We start from the raw sequence: 23,208 nt of genomic DNA on the forward strand, positions 1-23,208 counted from the left end.
AAGAAAAAGTAGAGCTGAGAGGGGTTGGCAGGGGGGGTCAGGAAGCATGCAGGGCATCGTCTTTGCAGGCGCAGTTCATGCTGCTGAGAATTCTCCTCCGGGGCGGTGGAAGGAGAGGTCGGTGCCCCCCCCCCCCGCAGCCCCCTCCTCAGCTGCAGCCGTGAGAATGCCCTGAGGGAACTCATGAACACCTAGTCCAGGTGCACAGAGCAGTCACTCAATAAATACCACGTCCCTGCCCCTTTGCTTGGGAATTCCCCAGGGTGTAGGTTCCACGCCCAGCATCTCCTCTCTCTTCTCCGGGCCCCTGAGGCTCAGCAGGGAGCAGACTTCCCTGCAGGCCCTGCTCTCCCAGCCGCTCTCCTGTTTCAAGGCACAGGGTCTTCAGGGAAAAGATCCAACCTGCTTTATTTCTACCCCACCTCCCGCGGCTCCTCGCAAAGTAGGTGGTCAGTGAAAGTGTGCTGGTTGAATGATCAGCAAAGATTTCTTGCAGGATAAGGGACTTGAAGGGACCCTGGCTTGTGAAGGACAGAGGGGCGTTAGGATAGGTAGAGGGGAACCCGATTTAAAAACACAGCAGAACCTAGGTGGGAGTGGGAGGCACCAGGGTCTGGGTGGTCTGAGGGAAGAGGCCACCCCCAGGGAGGCCAGAGAGCCCCTGTGCGTGGTGACCTGCCTGGGGCCACCTGGAGTCTATCGGGCAGCCTCTGGGCAGCTGGCAGCCTGGCTACCCTACTGGGTGACCGCAGCTCATTTTTACCTGCTGTTTGCCAGCCGTCAGGCCTGGGAGCGTGCCTGGTCTTCTTTCATCTTTAGCCCCTCTCTGTGCATATATTTTTACTTTAGAATAATGTCACCTTACAGCTGTGAGCCCCCTTCCATCCCCAGAGTATTTTCAGATGGCCCTCCCCATCGGTCTCTACCAGGACCCTTGGAACAGCCCAAGCCCGTGGTAATAGATGAAGCGGAGTTGAAGTGGCTTCCCAGGGCCTCACCATCACGGTGTCCAAGCCAGCCACATCCTGCCTTTCAAGACAGCAATACGGGTCTAAAATGGCTATTTGATTTTAGAAACTTGTCTTCCAGGACTAAAGTGCATGCAAAGCATCAACACCCTTCCTTTTGGCTGATAACCTTTCTCTCCCCTCGCTGTGTTCTTGATCTAAACTTGTTTTTAAATCACTGCAATGTTCTTGCATTTCTCTCTAGAGGAACTTGCATGTTGAAAAATCACTTCAGCCTCCCAAATCTTTACATAATTTATTACAGACATATTTTGTGCTTGCAATATCTTACGGTACAAAAAGAGAATCTCCCTTTTGTTTCCAGACGTTGTTACAGACTTTTCCTGAATTTAAATTTCTTGAAACTTTAGCCAGGACATGCTGCAAGTTTTGATTCCCTTAGAGAACTGGAAATCAAACTGGGTTCCAGGAGGACTGAGGCCTCCACATTTTTTCTGTGCCTTCCTGAGTGGCAGAAGAACTGAGTGGTCAGTGTGAATTAAAGCCCGTTTCATAGAAATTCACTTTTCTTTTAAAGCTCTTAGGAAGGCTAAGAAATAAAGCCTGTCCCAACACATGTGGGTGAAGGTTATGTGTGGAAGAGGGCCCTGCGTTTTTACAGCAAGCGAGCCAGGCATCCGAGGAGCACAGGCTCTGGGAGCCCAGGAGATGCTGGGAGGCACAGAGAAGCTTCATGAAGAACAGACATTCAAGCCGGGACGGGAGACCTCCCTCTTGGGGTTCTTGTGGGAATAAAAGAAATCCTGTGATGCATTCAGCCTGGTACCTTGTGTGTAGTACGTGCTCAGTAAATAGGAGCTGCAGTGAAAAATCATAATCATCACCTCTGCTAGAGTTTCTCTGCCATCCACTAGCATGAAGTGGATGATGAACCTGGGGGAGGAATTATTTAAAATTTATGTTTTTGAAGTATAGTTGATTTACAATGCTGTGTTAATTTCTACTGTATAGCAGAGTGATTCATTTTATATATATATTTTTTCTTTCAATCAATTATGGTTTATCACAGGATATTGAATATAGTTCCCTGTGCTATACAGTAGGACCTTATTGTTTATCCACTCTATATATAATACTCAATAGTACTCAGTAGTTCGCCTACCTGATTCTGAAATATTATTGTGGGAGACTTTTTATCCCACCTGGCACTTCAGACAAAGGCACCTCTCTCTGTGGAGGCTTGAGAGCAGAATTGATCAGCCCCATGTGGTCCCGCTTCTGTGGGTCCCTTTCCACCCACCTCCATGCCTGGCACAGGCTTCTGTAGGCTCCAGGACCCAGCGCCAAGGATGCCAGGGCTGTGCCCAGGCTGTCTGCTAGCGGGTCTGCCTCTGCAACTCAGTTTAGTGCCTGGTTACTTCCTCTTTCGTCTTGGGCCCAAATGTATTGAGAAACAAATTGGTTGTTTGTCCAGACCACTGGGTGTTTTACACTGACAGGTTCGTGGTCCGAAGCAAGTCAGTAAAAGTAAAATTTGGTACAACTAGCCCTCTTCTCTTTCACCTGGCCTTGACATTCCTTCTCTAGGAATCTTAGAAGTGGCTTTTTAAGATTGCTGCAAAATTTGTTGAGATTCTACTGGTTTTAAAGATTAATTACAGGCTAATTGATATTGCAGTACTGTCTGTCTACTTGTCCAGGAAATATTCTCCCTTTATTGGGTGTTCATTCATGTTTTTCAGTGGAGTTTTATAGGTTTTTCAGATGATTCCTATACCTTTGTTATTAGTCTTTTTCATAAGGACCTTTTAGGATTTTTTGCTCTGCATATGACTATTCTCTTTCTCTTTTTTTTATTATAAGCAATAGCATATGGACAAAGAAAGTGCATTGAAAACTATGTGAATGGTTTAGAGAACAAAATACACAGCCATGCACCCATCACACAGGAGGAGCACGGTTGTACTCCAGAATTCATGGATGTCCCGCGTCCCCGACCCACAGAGGTCACCCCTGTCCTAAATCACCTATGTTTACACAGATCTCCCTCAACTTATGATGCGGTTGCATCCTAATAAACCCATCGTAAATGGAAAATATCCCAAGTCAAAAATGCATGTAAGGACTTCCCTGGTGGCGCAGTGGTTAAGAATCCGCCTGCCAATACAGAAGACACGGGTTCGAGCCCTGGTCCGGGAAGATCCCACATGCTGCAGAGCAACTAAGCCCATGTGCCACAACTACTGAGCCTGCGCTCTAGAGCCCACGAGCCACAGCTACTGAGCCCGTGTGCCACAACTACTGAAGCTTGCGTGCCTAGAGCCCATGCTCCACAGCAAGAGAAGCCACCGCAATGAGAAACCCGTGCACTTGCTACAACTAGAAAAAGCCTGTGCACAGCAACAAAGACCCAAAGCAGCCAAAAATAAATAAATAAATAAATAAACAAACAAATAAATAATGCATTTAATACACCTAAACCTACCAAAAATCATAGTTTTGCCCAGCTTCCTTGAAACATACTCAAAACACTTATATTAGCCTATAGTTAGGCGAAATCCTCTAACACAAAGCCTATTTTATAATAAAGGGTTGAATATCTCATGTAATCTATTGAATACTGTACTTAAATCAAAAAACAGAATGGCTGTCTGGGTCCAAGATGGTTGTAAGTATATCGGTTGTTTACCCTTGTGATGGGGTGGTTCACTGCCACTGCCCAGCATCTCGAGAGAGGATCGTACTGCTTATCGCTAGCCTGAGAAAAGATCAAAATTCAAGAGCTACCATATGATCCTGCAATCCCACTCCTGGCTATATATCCAGAGAAGAACATGGTTCAAAAGGATACATGCACCCCAATGTTCATTGCAGTGCTGTTTACAATAGCCAAGACAAGGATGCAACCTAAGTGTCCATCAACAGAGGAATGGATAAAGAAGATGTGGTACATATACACAATGGAATATTACTCAGCCATAAAAAGGAATGAAATAATGCCATTTGCAGCAACATAGATGGACCTGGAGATTATCATACTAAGTGAAGTAAGTCAGACAGAGAAAGACAAAAATCATATGATATCGTTTATATGGGGAATCTAAAAAAAAAGATACAAACTTATTTACAAAACAGAAACAGACTCACAGACTTACAGAACGAACTTACAGTTACCCAAGGGAAAGGATGGGGGAGGGACAGATTGGGAGTTTGGGATTGACATGTAAACACTGCTATATTTAAAATGGATAACTAACAAGGACCTACTGTATAGCACAGGGAACTCTTCTCAATACTCTGTAATAACATAAATGGAAAAAGAATTTGAAAAAGAATAGATACATGTATATGTATAACTGAATCACTCTGTTGTACACCTGAAACTAACACAACATTGTTAATCAACTATACTTCAGTATAAAATTAAAATTTTTTTAAATTTTGAAGTACGGTTTCTACTGAATGCATATAAATGTCACACCATCTTAAAGTCGAAAAAATGTAAGTGGAACCATCATAAGTCCGGGACCATCTAGATTGCCTAGCTAAACAGTGCCTGGATCTGCCTGCTATTTGCACTTTATATGAGTGGATTGTGTGCATTCTTCTGTGGCTTGCTTCTTTCCCTTAATATAGTTTATCTATCCAGCCATGTTGATGCCTGTAGCCACCATGCACTCATTTTCCCTGAAATTCGGATTCCATTCAGCGGTTGATGAGCATCTGGTGGTTTCTGTGCTCATAGGAGCTTGTGTCTGCCCTCTGGTGCATGCGTGTGAGGACCAAAGGGTGTGGGAGAGTTCCTGGGATGCAAGTGCATTACATCTAGGTCAGGACATGCAGTTTGCGCCACAAACAATTGCACCACGTTTGCCTTTGACCAGCATCAAAAGAAAGTTACATTTTCTCCATATTATTGTCCATACATGGCGTTGTTCATTTAAAATTTTTTCCCAGTCTGGTAGGTATAAACTATTATCTCTATGCGGTCTTATTTTTCATTTATTTTCATAAAAATTAGATTGTCAGAATTTTTTCCGTGTCTATCACTTTTTTGTTCTTTCATTTCTGCAAAATTTCTACTTATTTCGATGGCCCATTTTTCCATTGTGTTGTTTGTCTTTTCTTATTAAATCTTAGGAATGCTTTAAATCATCTGAGTACCATTCCTTAATCAGTGATATGTTTGGTAAATATCTCCTCACAGGATGTGGTCTGTCTAGTCACTTTCTTAACAGTTTTAATACTTTAAACGTGAAACAGTTTATAATTTATTTTAGCCGTACTTATCATTCATTTCCTTTATGGTGTGCTCTTGTTTGGTCGTATTTAAAAAATTCTTCCTCTAAGTCATAAGAAACTTCCTGTATTCTCTTCTAGAATTTATGTAGTTTAGCCTTAACTTAGAAATTTATTTTTGGTATGGTGGGGGTCCAATTTCATTATTTCAATTTGCATAATCACTTGTCTTAGCATTGTATAGTGCAAAGTCTGTTCTTTTCCAACTGATCTGTAAGATCATCTGTCATGTATCAAATGTCCATATATATGTGATCCTTTTTCAGGTTTTCTATTCTGGGCCGCTTCTCTATGTGTCTATCCCTGTACCAATGACACACTGTCTTAACTTCTGTCATTTTGTGATGAGTCTGGTTACCCTATAGGGCCTTTCTCCACCTCACTCTTTTTCTTTGATGTGCATTGGACTTTGAGCTTCTAAATACACTTTGGAATTAATTTGCAAGTCGTACGCATGTGCACATCCCCCCATACCCTCCTACACACATGCCCTTTAAGATATTGCATGTAATTATATTGAACCTATAGAAGTATAATGTTTCCTAATCTATATCTCCACTTATTCAGACCTACTTTATCTCCATGAGGTTTCTGTGCACTTTTTGTTGCATTCAGTCCTGCATACTTTATATTGATGCTATTATAAATGGCATTTTTTGCTTGATTTTCAAATCTTTCTGGTTCACACACACAGAATTGATTTTGTGTATTAATTTTATATCTGAAAGCTTTTATTAACTCTAATAATTTATCAGCAAGATTATTTTCTATGTATAAAGTCATATTATCCACAAATAATGACAGGTTTCTCCTTTCTTTTAAACTTCTCATACCTTTTATTTTAATTAATTAACTTATTTATGTGTCCTTACTGCACTGACTAAGACTTCCAGGAGATTGGTGACCTTCAGTGGTGATAGTGTGACCTTATCTTATTCCTAATCTTAAAGGAAAGGCAGTTAGCATTATTCAACATTTCACCATTAAGTGTAATATTTGTAGTCATTTTTGGAAAGATATCCTATATCAGGTTAAAGAGCTTCTTTTCTATTCCTACTTTGCTAAGAGATATTTTCTTTTATCATGAATGAATGTTGAATTATATCAGTGTATATCTTTTGAAATGGTCATCTGATTTTTCTCTTTTATTTATAATGTGGTAAATTTATAAGGTCAGACTAGCCTTACACATTGATTTTATTTTGTTGACTATTAATATTACTTTAAGATTTCCATTTTTAATCTTAGAATAAGATAACTCACTTTGTCCTTTTATTTTTAACCTTTAGTTTTTAATAACAATCAGTTGATTAATAATCTAAATAAATACTAAATTACCATTTCTTTTAACTCACCATTGCTTATTGTATCTCACCTTTTCCTGTTGGATTTATTTTTCTTTTTATGTGAGTATTTTCTCTGTAAATGTTTTCAGGTGTCTGTGGACAATGAATTTTCTGAGCCTCTGTGTGTCTGCAAACATACATCACCTTTTGTCCATATAATCCTAGGTTCCAAATTTTACTCCCCTCACCCCCTGTCTTAAAATATATTTGTCTTTGAATGCTGTGTGGCCAATGGAACAATCTTTAATTTGATTCTCATTCTTTTGTGTGTTTGTTTATTTTGAAAATATTTTATTGTGGGAAAATATACATAAGATAAAATGTACCATTTTAACCACTTTTAAGTGTCCATTCAGTAGTATTAAGTACATTCACATTGTTGTGCAACCATCACCACCATCCCTTCCTAGAACTTTTTCATCTTCCCCCATTGAAACTCTTTATCCGTTAAATCCTAACTCACAATTCCTCATCTCCCAGCCCCTGGCAACTTCCATTCTACTTTCTGCCCCTAAGAATTTAACTACTCTGGCTACTTCACATAAGTGGAATCATACAATGTTTGTCCTTTTATTACTAGCTTATTTCACTTATAATGTCCTCAAGGTTCATACATGTTGTAACAAGTGTAAGAATTTCCTTCCTTTTTTAAAAAATTTTTATTGGAGTATAGTTGATTTCCGATGTTGTGTTAGTTTCAGGTGTACAGCAAAGTGAATCAGTTATATGTATACATGTATCCACTCTTTTTTAGATTCTTTTCCCACATAGACCGTTACAGAGTATTTTTTTTTAAATTAATTTATTTATTTATATTTATTTTTTGACTGTGTTGGGTCTTCACTTCTGTGTGAGGGCTTTCTCTAGTTGTGGCAAGTGGGGGCCACTCTTCATCACGGTGCGTGGGCCTCTCACTATCGCGGCCTCTCTTGTTGCGGAGCACAGGCTCCAGACGCGCAGGCTCAGTAGTTGTGGCTCACGGGCCTAGTTGCTCCATGGCATGTGGGATCTTCCCAGACCAGGGCTCGAACCCGTGTCCCCTGCATTGGCAGGCGGATTCTCAACCACTGCGCCACCAGGGAAGCCCCAGAGTATTGAGTAGAGTCCCCTGTGCTATACAGTAGGTCCTTATTAGTTATCTATTTTATATATAGTAGTGTGCATATGTCAATCCCAATCTTCCAATTTATCCCTCCCCCTCCTTACCTCCTGGTAATCATAAGTTTGTTTTCTACATTTTGGAAGATCTAAATAGACATTTCTCCAAAGAAGACATATAGATGGCTAAAAAGCACATGAAAAGATGCTCAATATCACTAATTATTAGAGAAATGCAAATCAAAACTACAATGAGGTATCACCTCACACTGGTCAGAATGGCCATCATCAAAAAATCTACAAACAATAAATGCTGGAAAGGGTGTGGAGAAAAGGGAACCCTCCTACACTGTTGGTGTGAATGTCAACTGGTACAGCTACCATGGAGAACGATATGGAGGTTCCTTAAGAAACTAAAAATAGAACTACCATGTGATCCAGCAGTCCCACTCCTGGGTATAGATTCAGAGAAAACATAATTTGAAAAGATACATGCACCCCAACGTTCATTGCAGCACTATTTACTGTAGCCAGGACATGGAAGCAACCTAAATGTCCATCAACAGAGGAATGGATAAAGAAGATGTGGTTCATATATACAATGGAATATTACTCAGCCATAAAAAAAGAATGAGGGGACTTCCCTGGTGGCGCAGTGGATAAGCCTCTGCGCTCCTAATGCAGGGGGCCCAGCTTCAATCCCTGGTCAGGGAACTACATCCCACATGCATGCCATTACTAAGAGTTCACATGCCACAACTAAAGAGCCCATGAGCCACAACTAAGGAGCCCTGGAGCCACAACTAAGGAGCCTGCCTGCCACAACTAACACCCAGTGCATCCAGATAAATAATAAGTAAATAAATATTTTTAAAAATGTAATAATGCCATTTGCAGCAACATGGTTGGACCTAGAGATTGTCATACTGAGTGAAGTAAGTCAGACAGAGAAAGACAAATATATGATATCGCTTAAATGAATTTCCTTCATTATATGGATAGATCTTATTTTGTTTATGTGTTCATTCATTGATGGGTACTTGGGTTACTTCCACCTTTTTGCTATTGTGAATAATTCTGCTATCAACAAGGCTGTACAAATATTTGTTCAAGTCTCTGCTTGAACAGATAAACCCAGAAGTAGAATTGTTATATCATATGGTAATTCTTTAAGTTTTTGAGGAACCACTATATTATTTTCTATAGAGGCTGTACCATTTTACATTCCCACCAGCAATGGAAAAGGGTTCCAATTTCCCTACATCCCTACCAACACTTGTGATTTTCTGTTTGTTTGTTTTTTTTTAATAATCATCCTAATGGCTATGAAGTGGTATCTCATTGTGGTTTCAGTTTGCATTTCTCTAGTGATTACTGATGTTGAGCATCTTTTCATTTGCTTATTGGCCATTTGTATATCTTCTTTGGAGAAATGGCTATTAAAGTTCTTACCCATTTTTAAACTGGGTTGTTTGGGTTTTCTGTTGAGTTGTAGAAGTTCTTTATATATTCTGGATATTAATCACTTATCAGGTATGTGATTTGCAAATATTTTCTCCCATCTCATGGGTTGCCTTTTCACTCTGTTGTTGGTATCATTTGATACAAAGGTTTTAATTTTGATGAGTTCCAATTTTTTTGTTGCTTATGCTTTTGGTGACATACCCGAGATACCATTGCCAAATCCAACGTCATGAAGATTTTCCTCTATGTTTTCTTCCAAAAGTTTTATACTTTTAGCCCTTACATACAGGTTTTTTGATCCATTTGAGATAATTTTTATATATGGTGTAAGGTAAGGGCCCAACTTCGTTCTTTCATATGTGGATATCCAAGTTTTCCCAACACTGTTAATTGAAAAGACTGTCCTTTCCTCATTGAATGGTCTTGACACCCTTGTCAAAAATTACTTGACCATATATGCAAGGGTTTATTTCTGGACTCTCTATTTTATCCCATTGATCTGTCTATATAGCTGTCTTTATGCCCAGACCACACTGTTTTGATGATTATAGCTTCGTAGCAAGTTTCAAAATCAGGAAATGCAAGACCTTCAACTTTGTTCTTCTTTATCAAGATTGTTTTGGCTACTGATTCTCATTCTTTTGCATTTAGTGTCTTCCCATGTCTGTTTAAGAATTCAGCTAGGTTTATGAAGATGCGTGATTTATCCATGTGGATGGGAAAGGTCAAAGGAGAAACCAGCTGGGGGTCTGGAGGCTCAGGACCTGCAGGGACAGGATAGGCCATCCCCAGGCTCTGGGCACACCCCCTGACAGGAGCAATCCCTAGATGCAGGTGAGATCCTCAGACTTCACCTGGAACCTAGGTGTTAACAAGGAGGAAAGCACGGTCCCTGTAACCCATGTGGTATAGTCTCTGTAGGGTGCACAGAGGTGACCCAGCTGCTTCCCCTCACCTGTTCAGTCATGGCCCTCCTGGCTCACAAGCATCCTGGGGGTCTGATGCCTGCAAGAAAACCCCACATTGCACATAAGCAAGTGGATCTCAGGCATCAATATGCTGTTCATAACACTTGCCCCCATCACCACTGGGGATCACCTTGCACTCACCTGGACTGAGGTGTGGTCCACAGGGACCCTCCTGACTCAGGATGCTATCGATGACACTTTGACCCCACACTGGAGCCTGGTGCACCCCACCAGGAATGAGGAGTGGTCATGAGCCTGACCTCTTAAATTCCCTGAGGATCACATCACGATCCCGGCATGGATGATGAACAGATTCCTAACTTTGCGATTCCCCGTGGACTGTGCCACCTGAGGTTCTCCTGGGATGTCAGAAGTCGGGGTTCTGTCTGTGAGCCCCTCTGTGCACCTGCCCTGGAACATCAGCATAGCCCGTGAACTTCTCATGGCTCTGACCCCACAGTCACTTCTGTGAGTCAACACCCGCCTGGGAGACTTTTCCATTTATCCTGACCTACCTCCTAATGCCTGTATTTATTTAAAAATTAAAGGGTGGGATGGTGTGTGAAGGAGGGAGATTCACTATCAAGACCATTTCAAGTTCAAATTCTATCTTGATTGTGGTGGTGGTTACACAGTTGTATACATTTTGTCAAAATCTATATACTTAAAATACATGTATTTTATTGTATGTAAATTATTTCTCAAAGTTAATTAAAAATTTTTAAAAGACCATTTCAAGTTCATACCAAATATTTTAAATCATTTTAAAATTTGAAATATACAAATTTTAAAATATTAAAAAAACTCTTAAATTTTAAATTCTCACTTTTAATGGAATGTGAATATTCTCTTTTATTCTTGTCTTTTCCAGAGTTCTCAGGGTCTGTGATCTCACGCCATTCACTGGGGCAATAATGGGCCATTTCCAGCAGGAACGATGCCGCGTTGCCCCGGGTGCCTAACTGCCACCCACCTCCAGAGAATCTCAGTGTCTGAAAAGTAAGTCCTGTGTTCATGGGGTCCCTTGGGACCGTGCTGGGTGGGCAAGGGCAGTCAACATCTCCAACAACAGAGCTTGTAGTGGTCCTGGGAACAAATGACCTGAAAATCAGGTTTAAATCCAGGGAGGAATGGTGTATTAATTTATCCGCTAAAGTCCATTGAGAGGAAATTGTGAAATGAATATCATGTTGCATTAAGATTTGTGTTTAGAATAGTAAACATTACCCTTAGAATGTGGCTGTAGTGAATGACCAACAGGTGATTTGATTTACGCTAGTGCAAAATTTATTAAGCAACTTTGTTGCCATCTGTAGCTATCATGATTGATTTTTTAAATATTACAGGAGCAATTTAAACAAAAGACAAAAGTCTCATCTTAACATATTAATTGCTTTTATTTATTTATTTATTTATTTAATAATCATCAAACTTGCTGAGAGACTAGATCTTTTTTTTAAAATTTTTATTTATTTATTTATTTATTTTTGACTGTGTTGGGTCTTCGTTTCTGTGCAAGAGCTTTCTCTAGTTGCGGCAAGCAGGGGCCACTCTTCATCGCGGTGCGCGGGCCTCTCACTATCGCGGCCTCTCTTGTTGCGGAGCACAGGCTGCAGACGCGCAGGCTTAGTAGCTGTGGCTCACGGGCCCAGTTGCTCCACGGCATGTGGGATCTTCCCAGACCAGGGCTCGAACCTGTGTCCCCTGCCTTGGCAGGCAGATTCTCAACCACTGTGCCACCAGTGAAGCCCAATTGCTTTTATTTTTAATGTTCTTAGTTCTTGTCCAAAAATAGAATTTTTATCTAGCTGATATCAGAGCATAGCAATTCTTTTGCCTTATGACTCTTCAAACAAGTATCTTCACTTTTTTGCCTACTTTTGTTTTGATAAACTTCAGATTTATAGGAAAATGGAAAAATAGTACAGTGAATACATATAATCTTCACTCAGAGTTACCAGATGTTTACCCAAATACACACGTGAACAGATACATACACACATGGAGAGATTGTAAATATGGATTTGTGTGTTATGGATGTGTGTTCAGTTTTTGTCTCTGAATCATGTGAATCATGGGAAAGTAAGTTGCAGACATCATGACATACTTTGCATATATCTCCTAAGTTCATAGACTGTCTTCTTCAAAAGTATACTATAACACCATTATCACTGTGGAAGTCAACACTGATAAAGTAGTATTATCTAATATATAGTCCTAATTCAAATACCCCTGGTTGCCCAAAGTACTCTTTATAGCTGTCTTCCCTTATCTAGAATTCAATTACATGACATGCATTGAATCTGGTTATGTCTCTTTAAACCTGAACCAAAACTGTTTTTTGTGATGTTGACTTTTTTTTTTAAGAATCTAACCCGTTTGTTTTATAGAGTATCTCACAGTTGTCTGACTGTTTCCCTCATGCTTAGCTCCAGGTAGACATCTCATGTATTTGCCTCACATCAGTGGTCCCACCACATCATCGTGACCAGTTCACCTGGCTAAGGTGATTTCTGCCAGAGCTCTCCTTGACATTACCATATTTATTGTTTTCTAATTAATAAGTAGTCTGTGGGGTGAGCTTTGAGACCATGGGAATATTCTCTTTCCCAGATAATTTTCACCCAATGGCTTTAGTATCCATTGCTGGTTGTATTATGATTTTTCAAGCCATGGGAATATTCCTTTTCCTAGATAATTTTCACCCAATGGCTTTAGCATCCATTGCTGGTTGTATTATGATTTTTCAGGCCATGGGAATATTCCCTTTCCCAGATAATTTTCACCCAATCGCTCAATCAGTGCATCAGACTTTCTTTCCTGTCACATAGTCCTTCATTTTTTGCTTTTTCCACGGCTGTGAGATATCACACAAGGGAGTATCTGGGTGGTCAAGAGAAGGACTCTGAAATCACACCATCTAAGGTGTGCCCCTTGTCTCTGTCATACACTGACCGATGACCTTGGGCAAAGACTTCACCTCATAAACCCTCAGTGCCCTTGTCGTTAACTCTGGAGACAAGAGTAAGTCCTGCGAGAGGTGTCCGGCGGGTCTGGAGCCATGGTTGGTGCTCACCAGGTATTATTACAGAGGCAGGGAGGATGGCTAAGTGCCCATTGGGTACTGCTCCACCCCTGAGATGGTTTGTAAGCCATGAAAGCTGATTAAGACCTTTGGCCAAAAGGCTGATGAACCTGAACAACAGAGCAGAGGATCCCCCTGGTCTGAGTGCTCAATAATCGTTAAGTCCCTGCGGTTAGAAGGTTGCGTAGAGAAGCAAACTCACCATGGCAGGAAGCATCCATCAGCGAACAATGTCCCAATGAGGTGCCTCCACCCACTGTTCTGGTTACTTCTCACGCTCTCTGTCATACTCCCCTCCTCCCTGCCCCATGCCTGGACCTCCCTGGACTGCTGTCTGTTTGCATTTCAGACAAGGGTTACTAATTGGACTTCTTGTCTGAAGGTTATTAGATTTCTTTCTGTTTAGATTAAGTCCCCATGGTTTTATTGAGCTCTCTGGCCATGGAATCTTCCTTGAGAATGTTTTAGAAATTTTACCAAGGAAATAGCTTGTGAATATACATGTGATTTACAAGCTACACATGGACATGGATTAGACTGGGTCTTAAGGAGGGAAAAAACGATTGCCGTTGGAGAACACTTCTAGCTAGAGTACCTTCAAAATGCTTCCTCCGTACATTTTACTTGTCTCGTTTTCTTCCCCACAATGCTTTTGTTTTCTTTTTTTTCTTTGATTCAAGTATAGTTGATTTACACTGTTTTGTTAGTTACTGCTGTACAGCAAAGTGATTCAGTTATACATATATATACCTTCTTTTTTTATATTCTTTTCTATTATGGTTTGTCACAGGCTATTGACTATAGTTCCCTGTGCTATACAGTACGACCTTGTTGTTTATCAGTTCTCTGTATAAAAGCTTACATCTGCTAACCCCTCCGTCCCCCTTGGCACCCTTCCCCACAATTCTTAAAAGCAGATGAGGGCTGCTCTGATAAAGGATGCCTGTGGCTGCGTCCAACGTGCTTCCTGCTTGTCAGGCTGAGCTTGTGGGATGTCTCTGTGGTGTCACCTCTTCTCCTGCCTCCTGGGGTGATGCCAGCCTGGCTGGCCCGTGGTTAGCCAGGGCAAAGGCTAGGTCCTGCAGACCCGGGGGTGACACCTCTGTGTGGGGCATGGACCCCAGCCCAAAGCTCCCCTGAAGTCTCCCACCTCCTCCTTCCATTTTCCTCCTTCGTAGCCGTTCACGAGCCGGGGACCCTCTGCCTGGGTGCAGGTGTGACATAACACTTGATGGGATGAGTGAAGCACAGTCGAAAATCAAATCTCTGCTTCTGCAGAAACGCAGAAGAAATCACTTGGGTTTCTTTGTTTTTTTTGAAATATAGTTGATTTACAACGTTGTGTTAGATTCAGGTTACAGCACAGTGATTCACTTATACATATATATATAAATATATATATTCTTTTTTTACATTCTCGTCTGTTATAGGTTATTACAAGACATTGAATACAGTTCCCTGTGCTATACAGGAGGTTCTTGTTGGTTACTTGAGTTTCATTTGAACACATGGGTAGATATATCAGGGCTGCCTCTTTTCCATTTCCCAAAGTGCACCCTGGGGAATTTCTGCCCACTTGGAAACCTGAGTTACCTGGTTTTGTGTAAGAGGCACACTTCTGACCAGTGTGCTTGAGGATGGCACGGAGGCGGCTTGAAGCCAGGGAGAAGCCCCTCTTGGAGAAGCCTCCTCCCAGAGGTTGGCAGGTCCTGGGCCTCGCGGGGGGCCTCCCTGGCAGCCCTGGGCCGGGACCCTGAGTCCCTCTCTTCCTACTCCCCTTTTTCCACTTCCTCGCCCCTGACGGGAGCTGTGGCGGTTGGGGTGGCAGGGGGGGTCCTCTCCTGCAGCTGCTTGCCTGAGTCCTATAGGAGCTCACGTTTTTCTGGGGCAAGTGTGATCAGGGCACTGTATTTGTCTGTGTCACACACACCCACACCTCCCCAGGAAGGATGGACCCTGCAACCGCCCCGGGCTAGCTGGCATATCCAGGCCGTGAGGAAGGGTGGCGGAGCCGGGGGCCTGAGGTCCACTTGGGGGACCAGGCTCTGCCCACTGGTGCCAAACTGTAGGGCCATGGCGTGGGGGTGCTGTGCTCCAACCATGTGAAGCATCAGCCCGTGGGCTCCAAGGTTCCAGGGTCTCAGGGTCAGGTGTTCACTCCCACTCTCTAGCAGGGTGGTCACAATCCCCCGTCTTCCCGGGGGGGTCAGCAGTGCCTGGGGGGGGTTGTCCTCCCAACAAAAAGAAAAAGAATTATTGAAATCAATTGCCTCAAACGTGCTCTGACATTTCCCCCAAAGCTGCAATGCTTCTTATTTGGTCTTGAGCCAATGCTTCGTGTTTGAGTGAAATTGGTTTCACCATTCTTTCCTCGGGGGAGTTGGGCGTATATATTTTCTGCTTAAAAATGCCATTTCTTTCTTAACTCAAACAGTTGATCCCATATCTTTAACTTCGTATGCATCCATTTAAGTATAGAAACAACCTTTTAAAAATTATGAGTTCTTTTTTATTTACAAAACAGAAATAGACCCACAGACATAGAAAACAAACTTACACTTACCACCGGGGAAAGGGGGTGGGGGATAATATCAGGAGTTTGGGATTAACATATACACACAACTGTATGTAAAATAGATGACAAGGACCTACCGTATAGCACAGGGAACAATACTCAATATCTTATAACAACCTATAAGGGAAAAGAATCTGAAAAAGTATATATATATGTATAACTGAATCACCGTGTAAAACAGGAATTGCTATCCTCATTTCAAAGGTGAAGCAGTGAGAGCCGGGGATGAAATTGATTGTCCCAGTTTATTTGCAGGCCTGTGTGCATTTGTATTTTAAGATAAGTGTTCCTAGTGACTAAAGATTGGAACTCGGGTATCCAAAGAACACAATTAGTAGCTTAAACACGTTCAGTTCATAAATTTGTCAGGTTAGTATAGGAAGCTGGTTGGGTTCTTAAAAATCTACCTATCTCAATGTCAGCTATTATAAAATGTTCAGAGCCATCCAGGTTGATGGATGTCTATAAATGTCTTTTTCCTTTTTATTTGTTTGTTCCTTTGTTTAGGTAAACTGGCTTGTTCTGTTTGGAGAGATAGAAACTTAGATAAGACTGAATTTTACCAGTCACTAACACGTGAATATTCAACTAATAGGAGCCTGTTAAAAAGCCCAAAAGCTGAAATTCTCCTGTGCTTGTGAAATTTAATTATGTTTTAATGGAAAAGAACTATGACATCTACTCCCTTTTTTTCACTTACTGTAAGTATGCTGGAAACTTCCAAGTGTAAATGTCCAGCTCACTGGAACTTCTATCTAAATGTCCCTTAGACCAGGGGTCCCCAACCCCTGGGCCGCCGACTGTTAACGGTCCACAGCCTGTTAGGAACCAAGTCGCACAGCAGGAGGTGAGCGGCGGGCGAGCAAGCGAAGCTTCACTTGCTGTTCCCCATCGCTCCCCATTGCCTGCATTACACCTGAGCCACCCCTTGTTCATGGAAAAATTGTCTTCCACGAAACTGGTCCCTGGTGCCAAAAAGGTTGGGGACCACTGCCTTAGACAGCATTCCCCACCTCCTCCTTAACACACACACACACACACACACACACACACACACACACACACTTATGCAAACGTGCATATATACTCACGCAAACACACGTATATGCATCCACACCCAACATAAACACAAGTACACACACATACTGACACACAGAAGCTCACACACACATACTCCTGAACATATGCACAAACTCACAGGTGAACACCTAAATATACACACACACATGGTCTGTAATTCATTTGGAGTTAATTTTTATATGTGGTGTGAGGTCTAGATTGAGGTGTTTTTGTCTCTTTGCTTTTGCATATGACTGTCCATTTGTTCCAGGACCACTGTTTGAAAAGTCTGTCCTTTTCCCATTGATTGCCTCTGTACCTTTTTCAAAATCTCAGTTATCTGTATTCTGTTCCGTTGAACTGTGTATCTGTCCTTTCCCAAATATCACGCTGTCTTGACCACAGTAGGTTTATAATGCATTTTTAAACGGGTAGCGTGTATCCTCCAACTTCTCCTCTTTTTTCAAAATTGTTTTGGCTAATCTGGTTCCTTCATCTTTCCATATAAGTTTTAGAATCAGCTTGTCCATGTCTACAAAGAATCCTGCTGGGATGTTGAATGGGATTGCATTAAATTTGTAGATGATTTGAGGGTAATTGACAACTGTATTGTATTTTACAATCCATGCAAACAGTACATCTCACCACTTATTTTGGCCATGGTTGGTCTCTTTTGTTGTCTGAGTTTTGTGAGCTCCCTACAGTTTTGTTCCTGGAATATGTACTTGCTCTGTTGATCTCCAGGCCTGTAAACATCCTGTTCTATCTTTCTGGCTCTGTCCATACTTCCTCCACCCACACTCACATGAAGACCAGGTCTCTTCCTCTTCAGTTGCAAAATTCCTAGTTCTTCTGTGGTTTGCAGATGAGAGGTAACTTCCTCAGCACCCCCTAATTGTCTCCTCCATGCCAACGAAGGACAGGCTTGTCTCTCTCATAGCACTAAGCACCACATAATGTCACTGCTTCTTTAATTTGTTCCTTTCAGCCACCAGCCTGAATACTCTTTGAAGGCAGAGCCCAGGCCTGATTTTGGATTGTATGCCTGGCACATAACACAGAGAAAGGGCTCAGTTAACAGCAGTTGATTATGGAAATGTAGAAATAAAGAAATGAAAGAAAATGAAGGGGGAAGATAAACTAACAGTTAATGAGGCTCTAGTCTGTGTCAATCACTGTGCAGGGCAGAGATAGATAAATAGATTGATTGATAGAGAAAAATTAGATCAACAGAAAGACAGTAAAACAGATAGACCTAAAGATGTAGAGGGAGAGAGAAAGATAAAAGAAGGTGGACAGACAGATAGACATTCAGACAGACAGACAGATAAAAGCAGAAAATCAGATGAATACATCGACAGACATATATATGTAGATAGACAAATGCGTTGAAAGACAGACAGACATAGAGACCAGCAGATAGACAGACAGTTACTAGATTAGATAAACAGTCAGATAGACAGATAGTAGTAAGATAGATAGAAAATCAGGAAAAGGGGAGGTAGACTGACAGTGAGAAAGACAGATATTTATATGAATATATAGTGAGATAGATAAACATATAATCAGATAGACAGGTAGCCAAACAGAAAATGAGAGAGATTGAAAGGTAGACAGATAGGTAGGTAGATAGGTGAGTAGGCAGATATGTGGGTGGGTAGAAATAGAGAAGGAAGGAAGGGAGGGAGGGAGGGATAATATTTTTATTTTAGTTAATCTTAACAAAATTCTAAGGAAGGTGTGGTATATTCCCCCCTGTATCGATGAGGAAATAGATTCAAGGGGCTTTAGTGACCGTCCAAAGGTCATTCTTGCAGAGAATGTCAGCACCCAGGTCCAATCGGCCCGGACTTTCTTCTTTGCTTCTCCAACTCCCATCACTGCCTGACCAATCTGAGCCTTTCCTTTCTCTTGTTCCCTTCTGCTTCCATACTTGAGCCCACCTGTCATTTCTTGCTTACCTAATTGAATAGTTTCCTTGGAAAACAATGCTTCAAGTAATGTGTATTATATAAGCACAAGGGCAGAGAGCTCAGAAGGCCAGAAAGTAAAAGGAGTGCTGTACCTCCTTCAGACATTTTCCTACACATGAGATTCTTTTTCCCTTCAATACTTTTAATTACTCTATAATACATGGACATTCTCATGTGCCTTAGAGAAATTTTCATATTGACACCTCTGAGACAGGTCATGTCCTGGTGCCATAGGTGATGCAGCCGTTCCCCTTTGCCATTCATTTTGGATATTTCCAGCCGTGCTGCAAGGAACATCCTTATTCACACATCCTTGTGCACTTGAGCAAGGCTGACTCTATGGAAGATACCAAAAGGCAGAATTACAGAGCTACAGGTTATTCACATTTAAAAAATTATATACTGAACAAAATGCCCTCTACTGAACTCACCATGAGCCCCATATATTCCCCCTAGTGGTGGAAAAAAGGACCCATTTCACCTCACCAGAGCTGATCTTTTCAAACTTAATTTTTTGAGGGGCCATTCTGGTGGGGTAGGGGTTGGGTGGGCATGGTTAATGGTTATCTTATTGTTTAATTTGTATTCCCCTCATTATTACTAAGGTTGATTACCTTTCCATATACTGATTTGTCATGTGAGCTTCCTGTAAACTGCACATTCATAAAATTTGCCAAATTTTTCTTGTTCCATGTGTCTTTAATTATTCGGATATGTTCATTATCTATTCTGAATGTCAATCCCTTGTTTATTATATATTTTCCAAAATTTTCTCCTGTTCTATCTAACTTTGAAGTTTTTACAGGATTTTTTTTGTCATTCAGAAGTTTGTTTATTGATTTGGCATTTTTGCTGTTATTTGTTTTATCAAATTTTTCTGTGATGGGCTTTTGCTTTTTGTATCTTAAGAAGGCTTTCTGTATGAGTCAGGGCAGGCTAAATGCTATGACAAACATTCCCCAAATCCTGGTGCTTTAACAAAGTACAGTTTTATTTTTTGCCATATGTCAGCCCAGTGTGGGTAGCATGGAGAGCTCTCTCTCTCTTTCTCTCTCTCTCTGTCTCTGTCTCTCTCTCTCTCTCTCTCTCTCACACACACACACACACATTTTCCATCCTCTCTCATTGGTCTCTGTCTGCCCCTTTCCACACTACTTTAATCAAGTACTTTATGTTTGACATGTGATGGAACACACTTCTGCATCCACTTTGAACTTTATCAAAAGTGCTTTGGAATTTCTTGCTTCTTTATTCTTCTAAGTTTTAGAAACTTTCAAATTCCATAACAATTCTGTTATGATGGCATTGAATTTATTGTAAGAATTAGAATCTTAAAAATATAGTCTTCCCATCCATTCATTTTTCTTTCTTTCCTTCAGTAAAGATTGTTTTCTGTCCAAAAAAAAAGTTTCTCTCATGTTTCTTGTGTGATCCCTAGTTAATTATGGAAATTTTTAATGAAATGGATCTTTTTTGTTTTTTATAAAAATGATTAATTGGCTAATGTTAGTATGTAAAAAAGGTATTGATTTTTGTGTGTTGGTCTTGTTCCATCCATTTAAAATGTTCTCGTTTGTTCTAAGACTTGGTCATGGGCTTGTTCTGAACTTTGATGGCATTGCTCCTAAAGTTTGCATTATTAGGTAGGATAATTGTTATAAGTTTGGAATAGCCTTTAATAAGTAAAGGAAGTTTTCTTCTATTCCTAGTTTGTTTTGAGTTAGTATAATGAAGGATTCATCCCCTGGTACTAGGAATGTTGTCAGTCTCCAAAACTCAAGGGTTCTCCACTGCAACCTGATAAACCAAGACTTGACCAACAGTAGGCTGGTACAGTAGGCTGGTAAAGTCTATTAAGAAAATGAATGAGTACCTTTCCATTTCTTTCTACACTCTTGATCCATTTTTCACTCTGTTACCAAATTTTTGTGTCTTTGTTTTCCTAGCACAGCACCTATCCATTCTCTACTCAGAAACTCCCAGCAGTTTCCCACTGGCCTCATGTTAGAGTCCAGATACTCACCCTGACAGCCAGTGGGTCTGACCCTGACTTTTACCTGCAGTCTCCATGCCCACAGCTCTCCTGCTCATGGTATTTCTGGATCTGGGGACATGCAAGTGTGTTTTTGCCTCTTGGCCTGTGCTCATGGTGTTCACCGAGCTTGGAATGTCTTCTTTTCAGCCTTCCTAAATCCTCCTCAAAAACTCATCTTACATTTGGCCTTTTTCATTCTGCCAGGCAGAAGGAACTGCCCCCTTTCTAGTATCCTAATGATTTTGCTTATAAATCATATTATAGTATTTATACCAGTCTGAGTGGAATTATGTTTATTTTCGTGTTTACCCATCAGAATGGAGTAGGAACTTGGATTTAATGTTTTTATTTTGTTTGTTCACTCAGCAGATTTGTTTAACACCTGATATATTCCAGCTCATGGTGATGTTAATGCAAAAAATCACCCTGCCCTCCAGGACAACCCTCAGAGAGAGAAGGAGGCAAATAGGTCAGCAGTGGCAGCCCAGGACCTATACACATGCTTGAAGTGTTCCTCTCTTGTCATGAGGCCATGGAAGGAGCCTGACCCTTTAGGCTTTTTTTTAGACTCTTTTAACTCGATAGCAAGTACATCTTTTCCCAGAAGATCTGAATAAAATGATTGAAATCAATAGTAGAAGTATAAACCTGATTAGTGAGTTGTTTGGATCTTTTTAAACCCTTGTTGATGCCACATTAGTCTGGTTCAGACATAGATTTTATGCCTGTGTAACAGCTATATTTGTGAGGCTGGAGAATAAAAGCATAAATCCTTCAAAGCGAGGGGGTCTTGCAAGCATTCCAGTGCTGGAGGCTTGAATTGTGCAGGAAGCTCTGCTGGAGATTTGCAAGGATGCAGTTATGCTCTGACATCCAAGTGCCCTTGGAAGGTGATCATTCCTGGGTGTGGGCACCTTCCACAGTTGCAGGGATGTCGCTGTCCTCTACAGGTCAGAATAAGTACCACTATGTCTCATGGCCTTAAAAATGTACTTCCATGTTCAAGTATTATCTTCAAAATGAGTGATTATTATTTCTTGTGGATTCTCTAATTGTCTTGTCTTTAATTTGAGTTCAAGGTGGGAAGCAGCATGGAAAGAACAGTCTGTAACTCTTTGGGGATCTTGAGCCTTGAGTGTGATGACAACTGTACATCTGTTCTCATGTTAAGAACTGTTGAAGAATTAGAGGTTTCACTTATTAACATGTCATTTCCATGCACACAATAGAAAACCTCAGTAGATCCTACACTCAGTACTATTACCAAAAATATAAATTTTAGGAGAGACTTTTTTCCATCTTTCCATCTTGGGAGAAAAATCATTAAAAGGTGTGATTGAGTGTCTACTAAGGAAATGTTTTACTTCTGATCATACATCGATGCACATACTGTGTTTCAAAGGCACCATACATTTGGACATGAGAACATTTGAAGACCCCATACCATTATAAAGGGTTGGTGAATGGCGACCTTAGGTCTAAGTGGGTCTTTGTGGGAATCATTACTCTGCTACTGGGCCCTCTGATCTTCAGTAAAATGGAACAGAGCCACCTGCTTTGCGGAGTTGTTGTCTGAATGAGAGTTAACCCACCCATAAAGTCCTTAGTACACTCAACATCATCCTGGGCCCTTGGCAAATCGTAGTTATTTTCCTCATTTAGCTATAGAGAGGATTTATACCCATGGGAAGAATGTTTTTCATTGTCCAACTCCTTTCAAATAAATTTGGAAACCAAGATGAAATGGAATAAATCTGTAGGAAAGTACAATCTAATACAACTGAATCCTATAGAAATAGAAAGTCTAAACAGAGTAATTTCCATAGGGAAAAAAATAGAGGAGGTTGTAAAGGGTTCCCTCCAAAAGAAGCATCAGTAACAGATTGATTCACAGGGAATATCTACCAAACATTCAAATATTAGGTGACTCCAATGCTACTTAGGTTATTGCAAGAGAATTGAGAAGGAAGATAAACTTCTGATTTTGCTCTGTGTGTAGAATGTTGACGTAAAACTTGACAAAGATTGCACATAAAAATAAAAACCGTGTATCAAGCTAATGCATTAATATCAACATAGGAATTTTAAATAAAAACTAGCAAACTAAAGAAAAAAGCACACAAGAAAAGAAATACCAATGAATGATTAAAGGAGATTTAGTCCAGAAGTATGAGTAAGGTTTACTATTAGAAGTTTATTAATAGATCTTAAGAAAAATATCATGTGAAAGTCAACATCCATCCATGATAAAACTATTCGGTAAGGTATATGGGTACTTTCTAAACATATGTACACATGTGTGTATAGCCCAAAAGCCAGCAGCCAGCCAGCATCTTAC

At 40.9% G+C, this 23,208-nt stretch overlaps 1 protein-coding gene across 1 annotated transcript in view; it reads left to right on the forward strand.

The window, feature by feature from the left end:
• Positions 1-23,208, forward strand: part of LOC132360361 (OTU domain-containing protein 7A-like) — a 381,868-nt gene that overhangs the window by 186,304 nt on the left and 172,356 nt on the right. Inside the window, exon 2 of the mRNA XM_059915424.1 lies at positions 11,015-11,142. The gene's annotated coding sequence lies outside the window, so the exon portion shown is untranslated. The remainder of the gene's footprint in view (positions 1-11,014; positions 11,143-23,208) is intronic.

Source organism: Balaenoptera ricei, chromosome 2, assembly GCF_028023285.1.
Source record: "Balaenoptera ricei isolate mBalRic1 chromosome 2, mBalRic1.hap2, whole genome shotgun sequence".
Lineage (NCBI taxonomy): Eukaryota > Metazoa > Chordata > Mammalia > Artiodactyla > Balaenopteridae > Balaenoptera > Balaenoptera ricei.